Source organism: Callospermophilus lateralis, chromosome 7 (genome assembly GCF_048772815.1).
Source record: "Callospermophilus lateralis isolate mCalLat2 chromosome 7, mCalLat2.hap1, whole genome shotgun sequence".
Classification (NCBI taxonomy): domain Eukaryota; kingdom Metazoa; phylum Chordata; class Mammalia; order Rodentia; family Sciuridae; genus Callospermophilus; species Callospermophilus lateralis.
In genome coordinates, this window is record NC_135311.1 from 107362308 (window position 1) to 107384809 (window position 22502).

Genomic DNA, 22502 nt, shown 5'->3' on the forward strand with positions numbered 1-22502 from the left:
TTTTGCCTAATTCTAAACCAGCAGATTTGGGCACACAGGAGTTGTGGCAGGGAAACTTGGAGAGTTTGGGAGCATCCCCCTCAGTTTTGAGGACCAGTGTCTGACTCCAACCTGAGACATGGAAATGGCAGGAGCTTCAGCTGTGGTGTGGTTGGGAGGTGCTGGTTTGGGATTGCCCTGCAAACTGGGGTGGGCAAAGACTGTGCAAGAATTGTGAGCGCGCGCATGTGTGTTATGACTAGATGGATTAAAAAGACTGGGGGATCTTCTTAGATCCTGTCCATAGGCCACCGTGATGGGGTAAAGCCTCAGCCTACACAATCTGAAAGAGAACACTGAATTCCAGAGGCTGTGGAAGAACTGAACTTGGTGCTTTGTCTGGGGTACACTGGAGAGTTCCCCAGGCTGAGGGATCCTGGGTAGTCCACAGGAAGTGTCTTCAGGAAACAGTCGACCTTCTCCCTCCTCCAGTCCATGAGCCAGAGTCTTCTCAGAAGAGTCCTACTCCAGTCAAAACTTTCCTGCTCCCTAAAACCTCTCCCTCCTCCTCACACTGCAGCTCCTAGAGGTCAGAAGTTGGGCTTCACAAGGGTGGAGGAGGTGAATGGAAAACAGCAGGCCAGCAATATCTCCTTTTCCTGAGTCAGAGAGACCTGAAGGGCCTCTTTCTTGCTGCTGCCTGCATGCTCCCGGTTTCCTGCCAATGCTCTTCTCCCCAAGAAAAATCTTGTGCAGTCCCTCTGGCTGTACCTCTGACTGGCCTCCGCCCTGGCAGGTCTCCATGGTTGGTTTGGGTTTTGAATTCAAATTTGCCCGACTCTAAAAGCTTCTCTATACCACTATCCGTTCCCTCCTGGCCTTCCTCTAGGGAGCGAGAGTCTGGAAGGGCCGTCTCACCTGATGGTGTAGGAAGCAGCTCTGTGTTCCCTCTTCAGATGGGAACTCTGAGCAGGTTGCAGAGGTGGCTGGGCTGGGGACAGGAGCCCCCCTGTTTCTGGGCCCCAGTTCTAGAAACCTTGCCAGCCCCTGTCCTGCCACCCTAGCCTCACTCGCCCCTCCTTCTCTGCCCTGGGACGCTGTTCTTTTCATAGACCTGTGTTCAGCTCAGTTCAAATCCAAACACAGCTCCATGAAATTCTTCTGTGTCAGTCCACGCCACTCACAACTCCAGGGGCATCACTCCTTGAGAACACAATGCCAGTGACACCCCAGCATTGATAAGGCAGTGCCTGTGCTCTCTCTCTGGGGTTAGACAGAGAAGCAAGACCAAAGAACCCTGTGTAGTCAGGCTGGGTGCTTGATTCCAGAGGGAAGGAGGATTATTATGCAAAGGGATAAAACAGAGAAAGAAGGCAACCCAGATCCAGGGGTGGAAAAAAGAGAAGAAAATAAGGGAGCTTTATAGACTCTGCTCTCTGAACACTTACCCCTGCCAGACCTGACTGATCCCTGTCTGCACAACCTGGGCTGTACAAAACCTCTCAGTCTCAGCTCCAAGGATTATGCAGCTTTGGCCTGACCTCGCCCAGCGGCCCTGACAGCTCAGGTAAGGCCCGGATGAGCCCTGGCTCCTCCCCGAGGTGAGGGGAGAGGGGAAAGCCCTGAAATCTCACTCCAGTCCACTGGGTCTTGGGTTCTGAGGGACAGTGTCTATTCCTCTGCAAAGTATGGTCCTGGAGGAAAGAGAGCTTGCTCTGGGGTCAGCGTTACCAGGCCCCAGGGGTCCGATGAGAAAGGAGACAAGACTCCGAATGAGGTGCTGTCCCGGCTGCTACTGGCAACCTCACTCCCATACACCCGGGCAAACAGGTTTCTCAAGACAGGAGGAGGGCACAGACGTTCAACTGCAAGATGAAAAAATTCTGGAGCTCTAATGTACAATGGCAACTGTGCTTAATAATGCCATATTGTATACTAGAAATCAGCCAAGAAAGCAGAGCTTGAGTGCTCTCACCACACACAGCAGGGTAACGGGGCAGGAATAGCCTGTTGATTGATGTAATCACTTGACAGTGCATGATCTGTGCATCAAATCATCCCATATTAAAGTGTTTGATTTTCATTATTAAATAAGCTGGGAAAAAGTAAAATGAAATAACACACACAAAGACAGAAGGAGGTGGTGCCTGGTGGTAGACACACAGAAGCCTAGGGAGTTTGGGGATTGGGAAGGAGAGCTTGGCATTGGGCTACAGTTCATGCACAGATGTGACAGGCTCACATACACACATGCACGCACGCACACACACACACACACACACACACGCACATCCTCCTGACACATGTGTGAGACTTGTTATGGGTCACATGAATGAAAAGGACGGTGAGATTCTGTCCAGCAGGCTACCTTGATAGGGGTGTGGCCTCGACTTACAGATCTGGAAGTGAACACTGAATTCCAGAGGCTGTGGAAGAACTGAGCTACTAACAGATCAGGGACCTGGTGCTGAACTGGGTTACAGCTCCTGCACAAGCATGATGGGCTCTCTCTCTCTCTCTCTCTCTCTCTCTCTCTCTCTCTCTCTCTCTCACACACACACACACACACACACACACACACACACACACACACACAAACACACATATTTGCACGTACCTGTGTGTGAGACATGGAAAGGGCAGCAGTCTGTCTTGGGAGCTTGTCTGGGGAAGCTGTGGCCTAATGGTGAGAACAGAGTTTACAGTCAGACAAGCCCAGGCTCCTTGAGGCCCCTTTATTCTCCAGCAGGTGACGGAGACAAGGCACTTCACATTTCTCTCTCCACTTCCTCTCTTCTGTAAAATGCAGATGGAAGCTATCTCATAGGATGACGGAGGATGACATAAAGGTGGCTGAAAAAAGGTCATGCCACTTACACTGGGAGGAAAGGCTGCTTCCTGGGCTCCTGGCAGGGTTTGGGGATGGAACACGACACCCCTGGCACGGCCTGGCCTGGCAGCTCAGTGAAGCAACTGAATGTGACTCCCACATGACTGGGAAGAGTGTTTATCTACAGAGCCAAAGTTCTTCATCTGTAAAGTGACATGATAACAGGTACCTTGATCAGTTGGGAACATTCAATGAGATCATATGCATAGAACGGGTGTTGAAATGTCTTGCTTTGGGCTGAGGGCTGAAGGTTGAAAATAATATCAGAGGTGCCTCTTCATCGGATTCTGGAGACAACACAGAACCTGAGGGGCCTGTGCTGCGGTGGCCATGGAGACGCACCCAACCCAGGTTGCTGTTCTGGCCACCGTCCCTCAGGACTGAACACTGCATTCTTCCTAAAGCCACACCTTCCCAGCTGCTCCAGCCAGTGCCTGAGAGTGACTGACATGTGTGACATGTGACCCATGCTTGGCTGCGGGACTCTTGGCTGGCTTGGCTGAGACTTCCCAAGAACAGAGCTGGAATCTGAGACTCCTCCTACCCAATGCTCCCCCCTCCCCTCCATTTCCTCAGTCATTCCAGCTATTTTTCAGCCACTCCCCCCAGGTCTGCAAGAGACCTCTGCCACAGCTTCTCAGAGGAGCTGTTGTGTTGGCATCCCTGACATCTAACCTTTAATGTGGCCATTTGGGAGTCTGAGGGAGGCTGCTGCCTTGGGGAGAGCTGTTGGGGAGAGGTGGCAAACCTTCCCTTCCCCCCTCTGTCTGGGGAGGAGGTGGGCTCTTTCACCCCCATATCAAGTCAAGGGAGAAGAGATTTGGGGGGTTATGGCAGAGCTTTTTATGTGTCCCACGACCTAGTGATTTATAGGGGGAAGAGGCTCTAGCCTGGGGCCATTCTGAAAAGGGGGATTGACTCCCACAGGATGGAGGCTGGAAGGCCAGGCAGAGTCTGGAGCAAAGTCTGAAGATGGATCCTTGCTCTGAGCACGGAGCCAAGGGGATGAAAGGCCCCAGCATCCCCCTTTGCTCTCCCTCATCCTCTCTACCCAGGACCCCAGTGTCCTCTGACTGGCAGAGGGTTTCTGTCCTTCCTGCCTCCTCTGGCTGCTGTTGGCTGCCCTCCCTGAAGCCCAGGAGGTGAGCCACCTGATTGCTCATGGGTCCTGGGCTCCCCTCTCAGCACTGACATCACTGGTCCTGTCTGTCCCCACCCTACGCTGAGCTCTTCCAGGCAGCAGTGTCTCTGCTGGGTCGCTGTGACCTGAGATCCATTGAGCTGGAGGCTCCTTGAGGACACAGAGCAGGGAGAGATGGAAGGGTGCTGAGTGCCGGACATCCGATGTCTTCACTGCAGACATCATTTCTGTGAGAACGCAGAGCTCATTCCAGGTGGGACCAGCTGAGCCCAGGGGGCAGAAGGCAGTAGAGGTGCAGGGAAAAACTGATCTGACCCAGGATCCTAAGAGGTAGGGATTGAGCCTCATTTCTGTCACCGGCACATTAGTGATGTTGGACAAGTCTCCTTGCCTTTGTGGACCCCACTTCCTCTTCTGTGAAATGAGGTGTTCTCAGCTGTTTCTAGTGACCCGGAGTCTAGAGTGCAGCAGACTAAGTTGTCCTCAAGGCTCCATTTGTTCTTTGGGCGCAGAGGCTCATGCAGGAGTTAGGACACAGCAGGAAGAGGCATGAAAGGTCCAGTCCAGGGGCTTTAAAGGCAGTTTCCCTGGACCCATGCCCAGCCCCTGCATGAATTAGGGTGTGAGCTGCGCCGCTGACTTTCACTCCTCAGCCTCAGCTTCTCTGTATGTGAAGAGGGGACAGCATGGTCTACCTGACAGGGTCACCTAAAGGTGTATAAACAGTGTGCAGTGCAGACCAGGGGGTTGCTCAGGAGTGCCCCACCCCAAAGCTCCTACTTTTCTCCTTGCTCCTATAGGTGGGTGAGACAGCTCCACGTAGCTCTGTGCCTCAGTTTTCCCTGACATAGTGAAGCTACTTGACCCCAACAAATCTCATAGACCCAAGAGGCCTCAACTCATGTTGGGAGGCGGCTTCATGCCTGAGTCTCTACCACCCAACTTTGTCACCAGCCCTTTGGAAAGCAGAAACTGCTGCCCCCCCCCCCTTGCAACAAGGCTCTGGAGAGCTCTCCAAGGATTATCCAACCCTCACTGTGAAGAAAATAGACATGTATACATTGTTGGTGGGGCTGCAAATTAATACAATCACTTTGGAAATCAGTATGGAGATTCCTCAGAAGCCTAAGAATGTAAGCATCATATGAGCCAGCTATTCCACTCCCTGGTATTTATCTAAAAGAACTAAAATCAGCATACTATAGCAATATATGCTTACCAATGTTGATAGCAGCACAATTCACAGTAGTCAATTTATGGAAATCAAATAGGTGTCTATCAATGGACAAATAGACATAGTTAAGTAGAGCTCCCTTGTGTCCATATACTACATTTTCTTTAAGGAAGAATGAAATTATGGCATTTGTTGGCAAATGGATAAAACTTGAGAACTCTGCTAAGTGAAATAAGTCAGATTCAGAAAGTTAAAGGTCTAATGTTTTCTCTCATATGTGGAAGGTAGACAGAAAAAAGGAATAATAATAAAAAAGTAAAAATTAAAAGAAATTTAAAAAGGGGAATCCATGAAAATAGAAGGGAGAACAGTGGAGTGAATGAGGATCAGGCAGGGAAATGGTGAGCACTGTGCAATGAAAGTGACCAAATTATGTTATGTTCATGAACAGATGTGTCACCATGAATCTCACTATTATGTATAATTAAAATGCACCAATAAAATCCATTAAAAATAATAAACAGGGGACAAGTTCCCAGTTGCCTCTAATGAGGAAATTACCAAAGGAGGTTCAGAGGAGGCAGGGATTACGCCCAGAGGCAGAGACGGGGATGTGGAGCTCCCTGCTCTGCCCACATTCCCATCCCACCCCACACCATGACCTCTCTCAGATTTTGTGTCATGTGACACTCATCCTTGCTTGGGCTTCCCCCTTTGTAACCCCTTTCCATTGTGCTATTGTGTTGTAACTGCTTGTCTCTTTCCCTTGCTAGTGGGGGACTCCTGGAAGGCAGGGGCTTTATCAGATTCCTTTCTGACCCTCGTACCTGGCACAGGCCTGGCATACAGTGATGTGCTGCTCATTATTTCTTATTATATAAAAGAGTGAATATCACATGGATTCCCACCATTGCCTTGAAAGCTTTTCATAAGTACAAAGCTATAAACCAAGTAAACTGTCATCAGCAAAACCACATATATCAGCTGGGATTCAGGTTGGCTGTAATACTTGCCCACTTTATAAGTAACTTCAACAGCTTACTACAGTGACACAGCCACATCAATGTTAATAGCAGCTCAATTCAGAACAGCTAAGCAATGGAACCAGCCCAAGTGCCCTTCAACAGATGAATGGATAAAGAATATATGGTATCTATACACAAAGGAGTAATTCTCAGCTATAAAGAAGAATGAAATTATGACATTTGGTGGTAAATGGGTGCAACTGCCGACTATCATGCTCAGTGAAACCAGTCAGATTCAGAAAGTCAAAGGTCAAATGTTTTCTGTGATATGTGGAGGCTGATCCAAAACAAGGGCAAGTGGAGTGGGGAGAAAGAGAGAGAGAGAAAAGAAAAAAAAAAGGTAGTGGGAATTTCATCAAAATAGAGGAAAGATCAGTAGTAGAGGGGGAGGAAGCTGGGAAAAGGGAAGACCAGTGGAATGAATCTAGCTGAACTTTCATATGTACCCACATGAATACAGCACCATGAATCCCAGCATCAAGTATGTCCATAAGACACTAATTAAAAAAAAAAAACTACAAATAAATTGCAGAAATATTAGTAAAGTATAGGGAGGGGAACAGGAGGAAGAGGGTGGAGAGGAACGTGGGGAGGGGGAAGTGTTGGGGACTGAATTAAAGCAAATTATATTCCAGGCTTTCATGATTATAATGATTTATAATGATATTTTATATCATTATATCTAATGATATAAAAAGAGTCAATATCAATAAATAAAATTTAAAAAGTAGATTAAGCAAGAATATTTTCAGGTCAAAGTCTGGAGGTGGATGGAACAAGACTTGTAGGGGGATTCATAAATTTTTTTTGTAAAATGTTTTTAGTTGTTGATGGACCTTTATTTTATTTATTTATATGTGGTGCTGAGAATGAAACCCAGTGCCTCACACATGCCAGGCAAGCACTCTACCACTGAGCCACAAGCTCAGCTCCTGATTCACAAATATTTAAGGCACTGGTCTCCTTTTACCTTGCTGCTGCACTCTCACCCAGCTCCCTATTTAACACAGCTGCTCAACTCCAGCCGTCACTTCTACCCATACTCCACTGTATACTTCCTAGAAACTACAAATAACACTCCCACTAATAGCTGCTGCTCAGAACTCAATTGTGTGGTCCTATTTCATTTCAAGATTTTGGGTATTTTGTCAATAATCTGAAGTTTTTTAAAAAAACCTCATGAATGGAGAGTATTAGATACTAGGGGATCCCAGGAGCCACAACCATGCCACTGTTTATAGTCTAAACAGCACATCATTCCTTCACTGATGTCACTCACGAGATCTGTGCAGTTCTTAGGAGAAGGGCCAGGACCCTCACTGTGCAGCCAAAGAAACAGGAGATCCGGCCAGAAATTTCTCCAGGTCCTCAGTGGGTGACACTGTGGCTGGTCTGAGAACCACCAAGGCTCCCAGCTACAAGGTTACTGCTCTTCCTTCATCATCCTGTACCTGAGTTTCATGGGGGAGGTTGGGCTCCTTCCTCACAATCCCCTCAACAAGCATTCAGTGGGTACCCACTGTGTGTGGTGGGAACTCAAAGAGAAACAGGACTTAACATCTCTCATGGATCTCACTGTCTGTCTGGGGAGGTGGCCCATCCTTGAACCTCTTAGAGCAGGTGCTACAGTTGCAAGCACAGGCAGCTCTCTGATCCCATGGGACAGTCAAGGTGAGCATGGTACAGTTTTAACTTCCTTCCAACTCCGTATTCCCTCTGGGGCAGGAGATAGGGGTAGAGAATTTGGGCTGAGTTCAAGACCTTAAAAGAAAGACACTACTATTTAAATCTGGTGTAGTATTGTGGCACCATTAATATCCACAAACTTTGTAATCAGAAAAAAGTTGTTTCTCTTTTCCTCCCCATTTTTCAGGATAGGAAACTGAGGCTCAGAGTTGAGTTCCTCGTCCCAGGTCAGATGGCAGTGAGTGACAGGAAGTCCTGACCCTGGTCTTCTGACTTCTGGTGCAGCTTCCTCCTGCACCACACTTTGTTTGGGGGCAGCTGGAAGTCTGGCCCACCACTGGATGGTATGTCATCGTATCTTGCATTTAGACCAGTCCAGTGCAATAAGACTTTCTGCAGAGATGAAAATGTTCTAAACCTGTGCTGTCCAAAATGTTAGCCATTAACCACATGTGGATAGTGAGCACTTGAATTGTGGTAAGTATGATTGAGGAACTTGGTTTTTAACTTAGTTCAATTTTAATTTTAAATAAAGATAACCACATACAGTAAGTAACTTCTGGATTCTAGAACTCTAGAAAACTTCCAATTTTTTAAATTAGCACTTTCCATCCCAGCCCCCTTTTGAGGTTGGGCTTCTGTTGATGGATTCTCAGTTTGTCTCCCAAGTTTCTCACAATCGAGGAGTGATAGGAAGTGAAGGAAGAAGCAAAGAAGAATCCATAAACAACATGACAAGTGAGCCTGGCTAGTTTTAGAGATATAAATAATACTGATAGCTATCTTTATTTGTGAACACACACCAGGTGCAAAGCACTTTCTAATGTGATCTAATCCTCCTGGCGTTTCTATGAAAATTTGCAGATGAAGAAAGCAAGGTGTGGCAGGATCAAATAGCTTGCCATTTGTGTGGGAAATTCAGATGCTCATGCAGGTGGGCCATTCATTCCATAGATACTGATGCAAGACTTTGAAGAGGAATACATCACATCAAGTGGAACTTAATAGAAAGCTTGCTAAAAAAGGTTAGATTTGAGCTGGACAGGAAGAATAAGTAAGGTTTTGTTTAAAAATATGAGAAGACAGGGTTTGAGCAGAGGGATAGTAAAAGCCAATGTGCAGGAAGTGCTGGGTACCTGTTCAACATGTGAAGATTGCAATTAATCAGAATTTCAAGAATAACATCACTCACCTTTATAACATGTTTGGCTAGGTCCAAGAAGAGGGGACTGGTTCTTGAGGAGAGGAAATCTACTTGGACAAAAAATAGACTGGGCCTGAACCAGGGAGGAGGATCCTCTCCATCCCTGGTCTGGGAGAGAGACTTCTGTGCTCCCACCAGGGCTGGAGGGCTGCAGGGCTCAGGGGAAGGGCAGGCATGAGGGGGCTCCTTCAAGGTAGGTAAATAAATGAAGTGCGCGCACACACACACACACACACACACACACACACACACACACACATCTGTTCCTGTAGATGTCAAAGGGGACTCACAGCTTAGTAAAGGCTGAGCTTTGAATGCCTGGAGAGAAAAGTGGGGAAAGGCAGGAGACAGTGGGTTACGATCAAGTCATAAGTCATGTTTGTTAGACTCCAGCTTTGCCTGTATTTCAGGTTTTAACTGATCAACAGACTAAGACAATTTATTGATCAATCAGTATATTAGTTATTTGGCATCAATTATGTGGCAGATCCTGTAGATGAAGTTTTTCAAATCAGTGTTTCAAAAATACATGATCTAAAATCTCTTGGGGAAGCATGGGGAGTTGTTTGTTTATGAACTTGTACTAGTTTATGTTACCATGACAACCCAGAATCAAGTCTCCAGAGATGTGACCACTTAATTCTATTTTTGGCTACATGTTCTTAACAGATGGATTAAAAACTCTGGCTAATGGCAAAGAGAAATAGTTTGTACCTCAGAGAATCAAAACCCAAGAGGTTATCTGTTATAATTGATTTGACTCTATCAAAATCCTATCTAGGGCTGAGGTTGTGGCTCAGCGGTAGAGCGCTTGCCTAGCACATATGAGGCCCTGGGTTCAATCTGCAGCACCACATAAAAAAAAGTAAATGAAATAAAGGTATTGTGTCCAAGTACCACTAAAAAATAAATGTTTGAAAATCCTATCTAATTACAATGCTATAAATTTTGGCATTTACTCTCAGCAAAACCATATTTAAGAGGGGAGGAATGTCTGATTGGAAGCATCAGCCTCAGCAGATGTTTCTTTCTTTAGCTCTGGCTGTGGAGGTTCTGCAGAGAATCAAGTCCTGCCCTCAGGGGTCTTACCATCCTCTCACCTCAAGGCCTGGGATAACTTTTCCACTTGTCCCTTAAATGGAGATGGCCAACTCCCCAGGGACTTGAGTCACAGCATGAAGAGTGGAGGCCTGGCTGTGAAAAACCCACTGAGCGTCTGGCTTTTCTGCTGAAAAAAGAGAACTTTTCTTTGAAACATTGGTTTAGACTTTTTAAGTTAAAAAGTTTAAAACTGGGGAAGGAGGGCTGTGGTGTGTGTTTTTCCCTCTATGTGCAGACCCCCAGTAGAAAGCCAGGGTTTCTCAAGCAGGCTTCAGCCCTGGCGGAATAAAAAAAGGACAGAGCGAGGGCTCCCCCAAGGCAGCACTGGGCAGGGACAATAGTGGACAAGGCAAGGCAGCCAGCTGCCTGCGAGTGAGCTAGTGTCCCTTGCCCCTGCCCTCCTGGGGAGCTTTGCTCACCAGGTGCAGCTTCCCTGAGTCTGCCTGTCTCCAATCCTTCTCCTGGAAGAAAACCAAAGGCCTTCTCAAAAGTCTATCTGTGCCTGTCACGCCCAGATCCTACACTCTGTTCCAAACCTTTCAGAGGTTTCCTTGTACAAGGAAAACCTAAAACTCCTGAAAGCAGTTTTCTAGTCCCCTGGGGTCTGCCCCTACCGTCTCATTTCACCTTGAATCTCCCTCCTCTTTGTTCTCTGGGCCCCACCCACAGTGGTATTTCCCTGACACTACACCATGCTCTTTCCCACCACAGGACCCTCACACATGCTGTTGCCTTTGTTCAGTGAGCTCTCTCCTGCACCCACCATTAGCTTCGGGCTCTCAGAGATTTGTGTTCTTCCAATAACTCCAGAGCAGGGACGGGCCTGATCTTGCTCCCGGTATTATCCCTGGCACAGTGCCAGGCAAGTCAGAAATCACCAACCTTGAAAGAATAACTGGATTTTCTTTCTAGGAGTGCAAGACTTTCTCACTGTCCGTGAGAGTTCATTTTTAGGAAAATATGTCGTATCCATTTTCACAGTTCTTTCCTCTTAGCTTCTGTGGTGGGTGAGATGAAATCTTAACTGGGAAGTCCTTGGGACTGGGGAAACCCCACTAAGTGGGTGGGGAGAAGAGGGAAGGTTTTGGTGGGTAACAACCCGGGGAGGAAGGGATTTTCCCAGGCTGTCCCTGAGTGCCACCTGTTTGCCGATGGCTATGTTCCTTCTTGCTAGCCCCACTCTGGGTTCCAAGCATTTCATCTTAATAAATAAATGATAAATAGACAACACTTCCAGGCAGAGAGCCATGAAGGAGCTGAGACTCCAGTTTGAGAAGCAGGATTCTCCTTCAAACTCTCTAATCTTTTAAGGCCTCCCGCTGGGCCTGATGATTAGACTGACGTAAGATTGATGAACAGGAGAACAGCATTTATATCTTATTAGTCTTTACATGCATATGGGGTTTTTTGAAAGAGAATGAAGACCCAAAGAAGTGACTAGAGCAGAAAACTTTTTTTTTTGCCTTTTAGAAAAGAAATCATGCATTCACGGAGAGCTAAGACAAAGGGGTTTGGGCCAGGGGCAGTACATTGTGGGGCAGTTAGTAAGGAATCTCTGGGAGTGGAGTGAGCGAGTTCTCAGGGGTTCATTTTGGCTTCACTTCCCAGCCTCTGTGATGAGGGTGCTCTCCTCAAGGTACAGGGAGGATACTTTTTTCATGGGAAATTTTCTAGCCTAGTCCTAGGTAGTAAAGTGGAGGTGTCTCATCTGCTATTTCTCCACTCAAAATAATCATGCGCCTCAGCTCCAAATCATCCCTTGCCAGAGGAGCGTAACTTGGGATGACATTTTGGGGTGACACATCTTTGCCTTCTTTACCTGTTGATTTCATGTGACTTAAACCATGATGTAATCCCTGTAAATCTCTTTTTGAACACCTGGGATCCAGAGCATGATAAAGGAGGCCAGAGAAACCTCAATTTGAATGAATGAACTAGTCATCAGCCACGTGGCTTCAACCAAGTGCCTTAACCTGGTTAAGCCTCAGTTTTTGCCTCTGTAAGTGGTGAGAGCTCCTGCTGCGTTGGACTGCAGTTGAGCTTACGGTAAAATAAAGCTGGTCCAGCCCTGAACACGGCCCTTGTCCCATCGGCTTAGCTTCTTCGGGCTTGTTTCTTGCTCACAGTGAGGCTTAACGCAGTGATTTTGTTAAATGTCTGTCCTTTCTGAGGACAGCTGGACAATATGCATGAAAAGCCTTAAGGTATTAGCCCACAATTGCCACCTGTCAGAAGTATTTCTAGCCAAAGAATCAGAGGTACAGCCACACCATGATGTATATGGATATCTGTTATAACTCGTTTATACCAAAGGAGCACTAGAAGTGACTTAAGTGCTTAGCACTATGGGGCTAAGCAGAGTCATGCTGGTGGGAACAGAACTGTCCTGAAAGTCTGCTTCCTTCCTGTCCTGATGGACAGAGCCACAGATCCCTTTCTTGGGGATCCCTTTCTGTTTGCTGCAAACAGCATGTGCCCTCAATGCCCTTGGACAGTTCTTATGGAAGGGATCCGTTATGTAGGATTTGAGGTGAGGGAATGGATCCACCTGCCCGATTCCTGTATTTACTCTTCAGAAGCTCACTTGTCCATAGATGTTAGGTGCACCTTCCAGTTTTGCTTTTTTCTTTACAGAGGTAATATTTTGTTCTTCTTCTTACTACTTAGTTTTATTTTATCAATTAATTAAGAATTTTGACTGAAAGAGAAAGGGAGTTGGCAGAGCTCCTTTTGAGCTAAAACAAGTTATGGAAATTTAAAAATGAATTATGGAAATTCATGTGAAGTGGAAATCAGCCAGTCTCAGAATGACCAGGGTCCCGTATTTTCTGTCATACATGGAAGCTAGAGAGAAGAAAGGAAAAACAGGGATTGCATAAAAATAGAAGGGAGACAAGTAAAGTAGAAGAAGCCAGTCATGGGGAGGGAGAGGAGGTGGAGGGGGAAGGAATAGGAAATTAAACAGACCAGATTGTACATGTATGAATATATCACAATGAACCCATTATGTGTAATTATAACTCATCAATGAATACCTGTTGGCTCATCTATCATATTCAAAGGGATGAAGTAAAATAAATAAATTATGGAATCTAGATACATTGAAAATATATAAACCTATTAAAATTACATTGTATATTATAAAGTTAGTAGTGGAAAAACTTTATAATATATTATGAAGTACTAACAAACAAGGACGAAATCATGGTGTTTATTAGTCATTCTTCAAGCATGGTTCCCATGTCAGTAGTGTCAAAACTTCCTGGGAACAACCTGGGACCTTTTTAGAAATGCAAATACTTGATCTCCACCTAGTTCCAAAGGAGAAGAAACTGAATTATGACTTGTGTTTAACATGGCCTGCAGGTAATCTCATACAGGCTATAGGTTTACAATCATCCATTTTTAGCATATACACAATACCGGATGAAAATATACCAGAAAATGTTAAGATTAATTTTCATGGGCTGGGGATGTGGCTCAAGCGGTAACGCGCTTGCCTGGCATGCGCAGGGCACTGGGTTCGATTCTAAGCACCACATAATAAAATAAAGATGTTGTGTCCACCGAAAACTGAAAAATAAATATTAAAAAATTCTCTCTCTCTTCTCTCTCTCTCTCTCTCTTTAAAAAAATAATTTTCATTGGGAGGTGGGGCTATGCCTCTGTGTGTGTGTGTGTGTGTGTGTGTGTGTGTGTGTGTAACAGTATAAATTAAAGTTAAATTATTCCATATCTCAGGTGTTTTTTGTGGATTCTTGGCTTATGTCCTATTGATACATATCAAAGGATAGAGTTGCAATCTTGATGTCATTCAATGAATGATGAGCATTTATTTATGGAGCCCGAGCAAGACTATAGTTATTTGTGGTTTATGAGAAGAAGTAAGTTTTCCATTAAGAATTTTTAACTTTTAATAATGGCATATTCACAGGAAATAGCAAAGATAGAATTCAGTGATTGATTTTTGTATCCTACAGTCTTTCTGGGACCACAGAGTGAAAGATCAAGAATATACATTGCATACAGATGAAAAAGATCAGAATAGATGTAGATTTCTCCCTGAAAACTAAGTCAGAACATCATTTTCTAAACAGCAAAAGAGGGGAGGGAGAAAAAGGGAGGGGGCAGGGGGTTAGCAAGGATGGTGGAATGTGATAGACATCCTCATCCAAAGTTCATGTATAAAGACACGAATTGGTGTCAACATACTTTATATACAACCAGAGATACAAAAAATTGTGCTGTATACATATAATAAGAATTACAATGCATTCCGCTGTCAGTATTTTTTAAAAAAATTATTTAAAAAAATTTAAAAAAAGAAGCTTTCAACCAGAATTACATTTCCAGAGGAAAAAATATTTCTAAATTAAAGGTGATAAATCAAATGTGGTAGAACCATAAAATGGAATATTATTCCAGTATAAAAAAGAATGATTTACTAAATAAAGTCCATGTGTTATATGGATATTCAGAAAGGTAACTCCCACCCCACTGCTCTCTTCCAGGGCCAAGATAAAAGCAGAGGTAGCGGCTTTGACAGTGTTTCTCATTTAGGAATATCTATATTGAGGCCTAGAACATAAGAGGCTCATTAAGTCACACTGCAGTAGCACTGAAGCAATTGGACAGAACAGAGGGACTGTAAGGATATTTTCATTTCATGGTTTTATTTGTGCTTTTCCAACCCCATTTCTTCATCAGTCCAAGTACAGATTTATTACTTTTATTGACTTTTCTAAAGAAACATGTTTAGTTTTTTTTTTTTTTTTCATTGACTTTGCTCTTATCTTTGTGAGGCACTTCACATTGCTGTGGAACAGTACTGTGCGTGAATGTGCCTGGCCACCTAATGACACTGTATAAATGCTTCATGAATGGTTATTTGAGTTACGATCTGGAAGATATCTTTTCTTAGACTGTCTGTTGGCCACATTACTGAATCTTCAACCACTTTATCTTTCCAGGCCCCTTTGAAGGCCTGGCGTTTCTGGAGTGCTCTAAGCCTTACCAGTTCACACTCCTGCCTGGGGTGTTTTACTGTTGTTCCTGAAACAATTCAAAAATAAAACCAAGATTTTCCTCAGACAGTATTTTTTGCTCTTTTCCCTGTGCATCTTTCTCACTCACGACTCAGGAGTTGGCTTTGGCAATAGTCAGTGTAGAGACAAATAAATATTCCCAAGAGAACCCAAAATTGCAGTCTCAGTCACTTCTGAAAAGAACACCATGGCCACCCCTTTCTTCAGTTTTAAGAGACACTGGCCTCGGAACGCAGATTTGTGTAATTCCATCAGCACCAGCTCCATTCCCTGTCTGTGATCCAGTTGCCCAGATTTAGCCCCAGAGGGTGTGCAGCGGTGGAGTCTGTTGGTCAGCACCTCCTGTTTTTCTGGTAATGCTTTCCACCCGTCCCTTCTCCATGCCCCAAACTCACTGAGTACTTTCTGGTTTTCTTGTCTTCTGGTTCTTGGTTCTTAGCACCTGTCTAACTGGGTCTGTCACAGTGACTCCAGGGGTGGTTCTGCCTGTGCTGCTCTTGATAATCATTGTCCTTTGCTTTCTATTTTATAGAAAGGAATGTAAATGGAACCAGGAATGGAAGAAGTCTTGCGTTAACTCTTTTATCCTGTGACTTTGCTAAATTCTTTTAGTTCTTGTAGTTTTAAAATAAACTCCGTAAGCTTTTTTCCCCCCTGCGTGAATAATGACAGAGTTTTTTCTTTCCAATCTATATTCCTTTTATTTGCTTTTCCTATCTTCTAGTGTTGCCTTAGATTCTTTAGTACAAAGGTGAATAGAAATGGTGAGAAGTGACATCCTTGCTTTGTTCTCAGCTTTAGGAGAAGAGCATAATATTTTATCACCGAGCAGGATATTATCTATAGGTTCATCAGAGTTGCCCTTTATCAGATTAAACAGGTTCATTCCTATTTCTGGTTTACTGAGAGTTTTTCTTAGAAATTCATTTTTTAAAAAATATTTATTTTTTTTAAGGTGGACACAACATCTTTATTTTTTTAAAATTTTTACGTGGTGCTGAGAATTGAACCCAGTGCCTCACGCATGCCAGACGAGAGCGCTACCACTTGAACCACATCCCCAGCGCCGTAATTCATTTTTAAAATTTTTTTTAGTTGTCAATGCATATTTATTTATTTATTTATATTTATATGCAGTGCTGAGACTCAAATCCAGTGCCTCACACATGCTAGGTAAGTGCTCTACCACTGAACAACAACCCCAGCTCCATTAGTAATTCATTTTTAATTTTGTCAAATATTTTTCTGTGTTTTTTTGAAATGATCATGTGATTTTTTCTCCTTTATTTTTCTAACATAAATTATTTTTCCAAAGTTAAACAAATCTCTCATTTCTTTACTAAATCATATATACTCTTGATGTTTTCATCACCCTTTAAAAAATTTATTGGCTAAGATTTGCTAATAGTTTGTGAACAATTATTGTGATTGTGCTCATAGGAGATAATGTTCTACATTTCCTTTTATGCCTTGTATCAACTGTATATATTTGTGGGGTGCAGTATGATATGTCCACCAAACAGAGCAGGTACAGATTGAATAAGGATAATTAATGTATCCATCTTATCAAGTTTCTTTGTCTTTTTTTTTTTTTTTGGTGCTCGGGATTGAACCCAGGACCTTGTACATGCGAGGCAAGCACTCTACCAACTGAGCTATACTCCCAGCCCCTTATCAAATTTCTTGGTGATTGATTTTTAACTCTCCTTTCTCATATTTCTTCATGAATATATAATAGGTTATCGTGAAATGTGAACTGTAGTCACCAATTGTGCTGTTGACACCAGAACTTATTTTTCCTATCTAACCATGTTTTGGTGCCTCTTATCTCCTCTATAACCCTCCCCATCATTCCAGACTTCCAGTAATCCTTAATCCACATTCACATTGACTATTTCTAAACTTTCACATGAGTGAGAAAATATGTGGTATTTGTCTTTTTTGGAGGTGGGTACTGGGGATTAAACTCAGGGGCACTGGACCACTGAGCCACATCCCCAGCCTTGTTTTGTATTTTATTTAGAGACAGGGTCTCACTGAGTTGCTTAGTGCCTCGTTTTTGCTGAGGCTAGCTTTGAACTCCCAGTCTTCCTGTCTCAGCCTCCTGACCTGCTGGGATTACAGGCATGTGCTACCACACCTGGCTTGTCTTTTTCTTTCCTTAACAATGTAACATAATCCACTTATATCCATTTTAATAAAAATGACAAGATTTCATTCTTTTTATGCCTGAATAATATTCCACTGTGATATATATCTCTCACACTTTTTTTTTTTTGGTCTATTCATCCGTTGATGGACATCTAATTTGATTGTATATATTGGCTGCTGTAGATGTGGATACTGCTTCAATAAGCATGGGAGTGCAGTCATCTCTTTGCTACACTGATTTGATTTCCTTTGAATATGTCAAATAGTGGGATACCTGGGTCATATGGCAGATCTATTTTAAGATTCTTGAGTAACCTCCATGTTTTTGTCCATAGTGGTTTTACTAATTTACATTCCCACAAAATTGTATGAGTTCCTTTTTATCCACATCCTTGTTTTGTTTTATTTTTTGTCTTTTTGATGATACCATTCTAAGGTGATATTATATTTCATGGTGGTTTCGATTTGCCAGATGGCTAATGATATTCAACAGTTTTAAAAACATTTCTTGTCCTATGTTGGTGGTGCATGCCTGTAATCTCAGCAGCTTTCAAGGCTGGGGCAGGAGAATTGTGAGTTCAAAGCCAGCTTCAGCAACTTAGCTCCTGAGTTCAATCCTTGATACTAATACTACTACTACTACTATTACTAATAATAATAATATAAACAATACATTTCTTGACCACTTTCATTTCTTCTTTTGAGAAACATGTAATCACATCATTTGCTCATCTTTTAGTTGGATTGTTTATACTTTCTTGTTCAGCTTTTTGGGTTCCTTATATATTCTGCATATGAATCCCCTGTCAGATAAATAGTTTTTAAATATTTTCTCCTGTTTCACCTGTTGTCTCTTCACTCTTTTGACTGGTTCCTTTGCTACTCAGAAGCATCTTAACTGGATAACATAATCCCATTTGCCTAGTTTTTATTTTGTTCCTTGAACTTTGGGGTCATTTCTAAGAATATCGTTGCCTCCCAGAGTCTTGAGGTATTTTCCATGTTTTCTTCTAGCAGTTTCACGGTTTCAGCTCCTCTATTCAGGTCATTGATGTATTTTGAATTGATTTTTGAACAGGATGAGAGATAGGAACCTAATTTCTTCTGTTTATGGATTTGTGGATTTCACTGCACCATCTGTTGAAGAGGCTCCCTTTCCTTTAATTTATGTATTTTGGCATTTTTGTCAGTAACCAGCTGGCTGAAGATGTGTAGGTTCCTTTTGGATCTTTATTTTGTTTCATTATCTATGTGTTTGTTATAATGCTATCACCATGATCTTTTGGTAACTATGGCTTTGTATTATATTTTGAAGCTAGATAATGTGATACCTACAGCTTTGAACTTTTTGCATGAAATTGTTTTGGCTATTTGGAGTCTTTTGTACTTCTACAAGATTTTTCTTCCTACTTCTGTGAAGACTGGTTATTTTGATGGGAATTACTTTGAATCTGTCATTTTGGACATCTTTTAAAAAATTAATTAACTTATTTGTTCTAATTTGTTATACATAACAGCAGAATGCATTTCAGTTCATAGTACACAAATGGAGCACAACTTTTCATTTCCCTGGTTGTAGACAAAGTAGAGTCACACCATTTGTGACTTTATATATGTACCTAGCGTAATGATGTCCATCTCATTCCACCATCTTTCCTGCCCCCATTCTCCCTCCCTTCCTCTTCCTCCCCTTTTCCCTATCCAAAGTCCCTCCATTCCTCCAATTCTCCCCCTCCTACCTCCATTATTAATCAGCATCCACTTATCAGAGAAAGTGGCCTTTGGTTTTGGGGGATTGGCTTACTTCACTTAGCATGATATTCTCCAGTTCCATCCATTTACCTGCAAATTCCATGATTTTATTGTCTTTTAATGCTGAGTAATATTCCATTTTTATATATACCACAGTTTCTTTATCAATTCATCTATTGAAGGACATCTAGGTTGGTTCCATAAATTAGCTATTGTTATTTGTGTTGCTATAAACATTGAAAGGCTGCATCATTGTTAGTATATTGTTTTTTTAAAGTCTTTTAGGTATAAACCAAGGAGTGAGATGACTGGGTCAAATGGTGGTTCCATTCCCAGTTTTCTAAGGAATCTCTATACTGCTTTCCAGATTAGTTGCACAAAGTTGCAGTCCCACTAGAAATGTAATGAAAACTACAGAATACTAAAGAAATTAAAGAAGATCTTAGAAGATGGAAAGCTCTCCCTTGTAATTGGATAGGCAGAATTAATATTGTCAAAATGACCATACTACCAAAAGCACTATACAAATTTAATGCAATTCCAATCAAAATCCCAAAGACATTCCTCATAGAAATAGAAAAAGCAATCATGAAACCATTTGGAAAAATAAGAGACACAGAATAGCCAAAGCAACCCTTAGCAAGAAGAGTAAAGTAGGTGGCATCACAATACCAGACTTTAAACTATACTACAGAGCAATAGTAACAAAATAAGTATGGTATTGGCACCAAAATAGACTTGTAGACCAAGGTACAGAATAGAGGTCACAGAGACAAATCCACTTAAATACAGTTATCTCATACTAGACAAAGGTGCCAAGAACATATATTGGAGAAAAGATAGCCTCTTCAACAAATGATGCTGGGAAAACTGAAAATCCATATGTAGCAAAATGAAATTAAACCTCTCTCTCACACTATGCACAAAACTCAACTAAAAGTGGACCAAGGACCTAGGAATTAGACCAGAGACTCTGTGCCTAATAGAAGAAAAAGTAGGTCCAAATCTTCATCATGTTGGATTAGGCCTCTTCTTCCTTAAAAAGGCTCCTAAAGCACAAATATGAACATCTTAATAAAATTAATTCTTTCAATTCTGGGCATTTCCATTGTTTTTGTGTCTTTTTCAATTTTATTCATCAATTGTCTGTAAATTTCATCATAGAGGGCTTCCTTGATTAAATTCACTCCTAGTTTATTTTTTGGTAGGTATTGTAAATGGGATCACTTTTATGGTTTCTTTCTCAGCGAGTTCATTATAGGAATATAAAACTAGTACTGGATTTTTGTATATTTATTTTGGACACTACAACTTTACCAAATTCATTCATTAATCCTAATGGTCTTTTGTTGGGTTCTTGGGGTTTTTTTCCTATACCGAATACTATCATCTGCAAACAAGAATAACTTGATTTCTTCCCATCTTATTTGCCTGACTTTTATTTTTCCTCTTGCTTAATTGCTCTGGCTAAAACTTCCATTACCCTATTGAATAAGGGCAGTGAGAATGGACTTGTTCCAGATCTTAGAGGAAATGTTTTCAGCTCACTGCCACTCAGTATGAAGTTGGCTTTGGATTTGTTATATGTTACCTTTGTTACGTTGTGGTACCTAATTTGTTCAGCGTTTTTTATCATGAAGGATGCTGAACCTTATCAAATGCCTTGGGATTAGGCACAGGGAATATCTTTTCCCATCCTTTCAGTGTGTGCCTTTACTCATGAAGTGAGTCCCTTTTAGGCAGCATACTATTGGGTCTTTCTTGTTCATTTATTTTTGTTTTTTTGCTTTGTTTTTGTAGAATAAAAACAAAGGGTCTCTTACCACTGAGCTACATCTCAAGCATTTTTCTTTCTTTTTGTTTTTTTGAGTTTGGGTCTCACTAAATCACCGAGGCTGGCCTTGAACTTGCGATCCTTCTGCCTCAGGTTCCTGAATACCTGGGATTGCAGCTGTGTGCCAAGCTGTTCTTTTAGTTAGTCAATCTGTATCATTTAGTCGGGTAAATTAATTCACTTTCAGTAAACGTTATTGGTGAGCTATGATTTGCTCTGGTTATTGGGTCAGTCTTCTCCTGTTTGCTTTGTCTTTTCCCTCCCTCTTTTTCATATTTATTGTTTGGTCTTTTAGTATTTTCATGAAGTTAGATTTCTTTCTATTTCTCTTTTGTGGATCTTCTATTCTGGTGAGTTTTGTATTCACTTGTTTCATGATGGTACTAGTCTTTCTCTGTTTCTGAATATAAGACTTCCCTGAACAGCTTTTGTAAAGCCAGTCTGGTAGTGATGAATTTGCTCAGTTTTTGTTTATCTTGGAAAATACTTATTACTTCTTCATTTCTGAAGGATGCTTTGCTGGGTAAATTGTTCTTGGTTGGTGGTGTTTTTCTTTCGGATCTTGTAGTATATCACTCCATTTACTCCCGACCTGTAAGACTTCTGATGAGAAAAATATTGTTAGTTTAATGGGATTTTCATTAAACGTGAGTTGGTGATTTTTTTCTTGCTATTTTAGCATGTTTTACAGTTTGATTATAATATGCTGTGGTTATTATATTTCAAAAGACAAAAAGACCTGTCTTCAAGTTCAAATTATTTCCCCTGCTCGATCTTGCATGTTGTTGAGGTTTTCAACTGTATTTTTTTTAAAACTTATTGATCTATTTGTTCTTTTTGAAAATTTCTCTTGGATTCTTTTTTAATATCTCAATCTTTTCACTGCATTTCTAGTTCGCAGCACAACTTATCTTCCTAATCTTACTGAATTATCTTTCTGTGTTCTTTTGAATCCCAGTTTCTCTGTAATCATTCTCTTGAATATTTTATCAGGCATTTCATGGGTATCCTTTGCTAGAGAGTTAATGTGCTCCTTGAGAGGCACAAGGTACTTTGTTTCCTTCACACTTCTTGTGTCCCTACGTTGAGATTTACGCATTTGGGGTGTCAGTTGTCTCCACCAATTTATGAGGTCCCTTTTGTGGGGCATGGATTTCTCCTAAAGATGTGTCTTAGGGTGTCTGTTTGTTAGGTTACGTTATCTTTGATTCCAGTTGAGTTCTGCAGTGTAGTTGCTCCTATAACTTCTTCAAAACTAATTAAAGATTCTGGGCACAGGATGTACCATGGCAGGGTCAGAGAGCCCTTCTGTCTTGCAGAGGCCACGTTGGCGAGGGCTTGTCTAGAACCTGAGGTCAGGGTGGTGCACGCAGCCATAGGGATGGCACACCGATTGGCTGGCCGTCCTAATAATGGGAGTGGTGGCTCGGGGTCATAGAATGGAGTATTTCTTCATTAGTGAGAGCAGTGTGTGTGTGTGTGTGTGTGTGTGTGTGTGTGTGTACATGCAGTGGTCACCG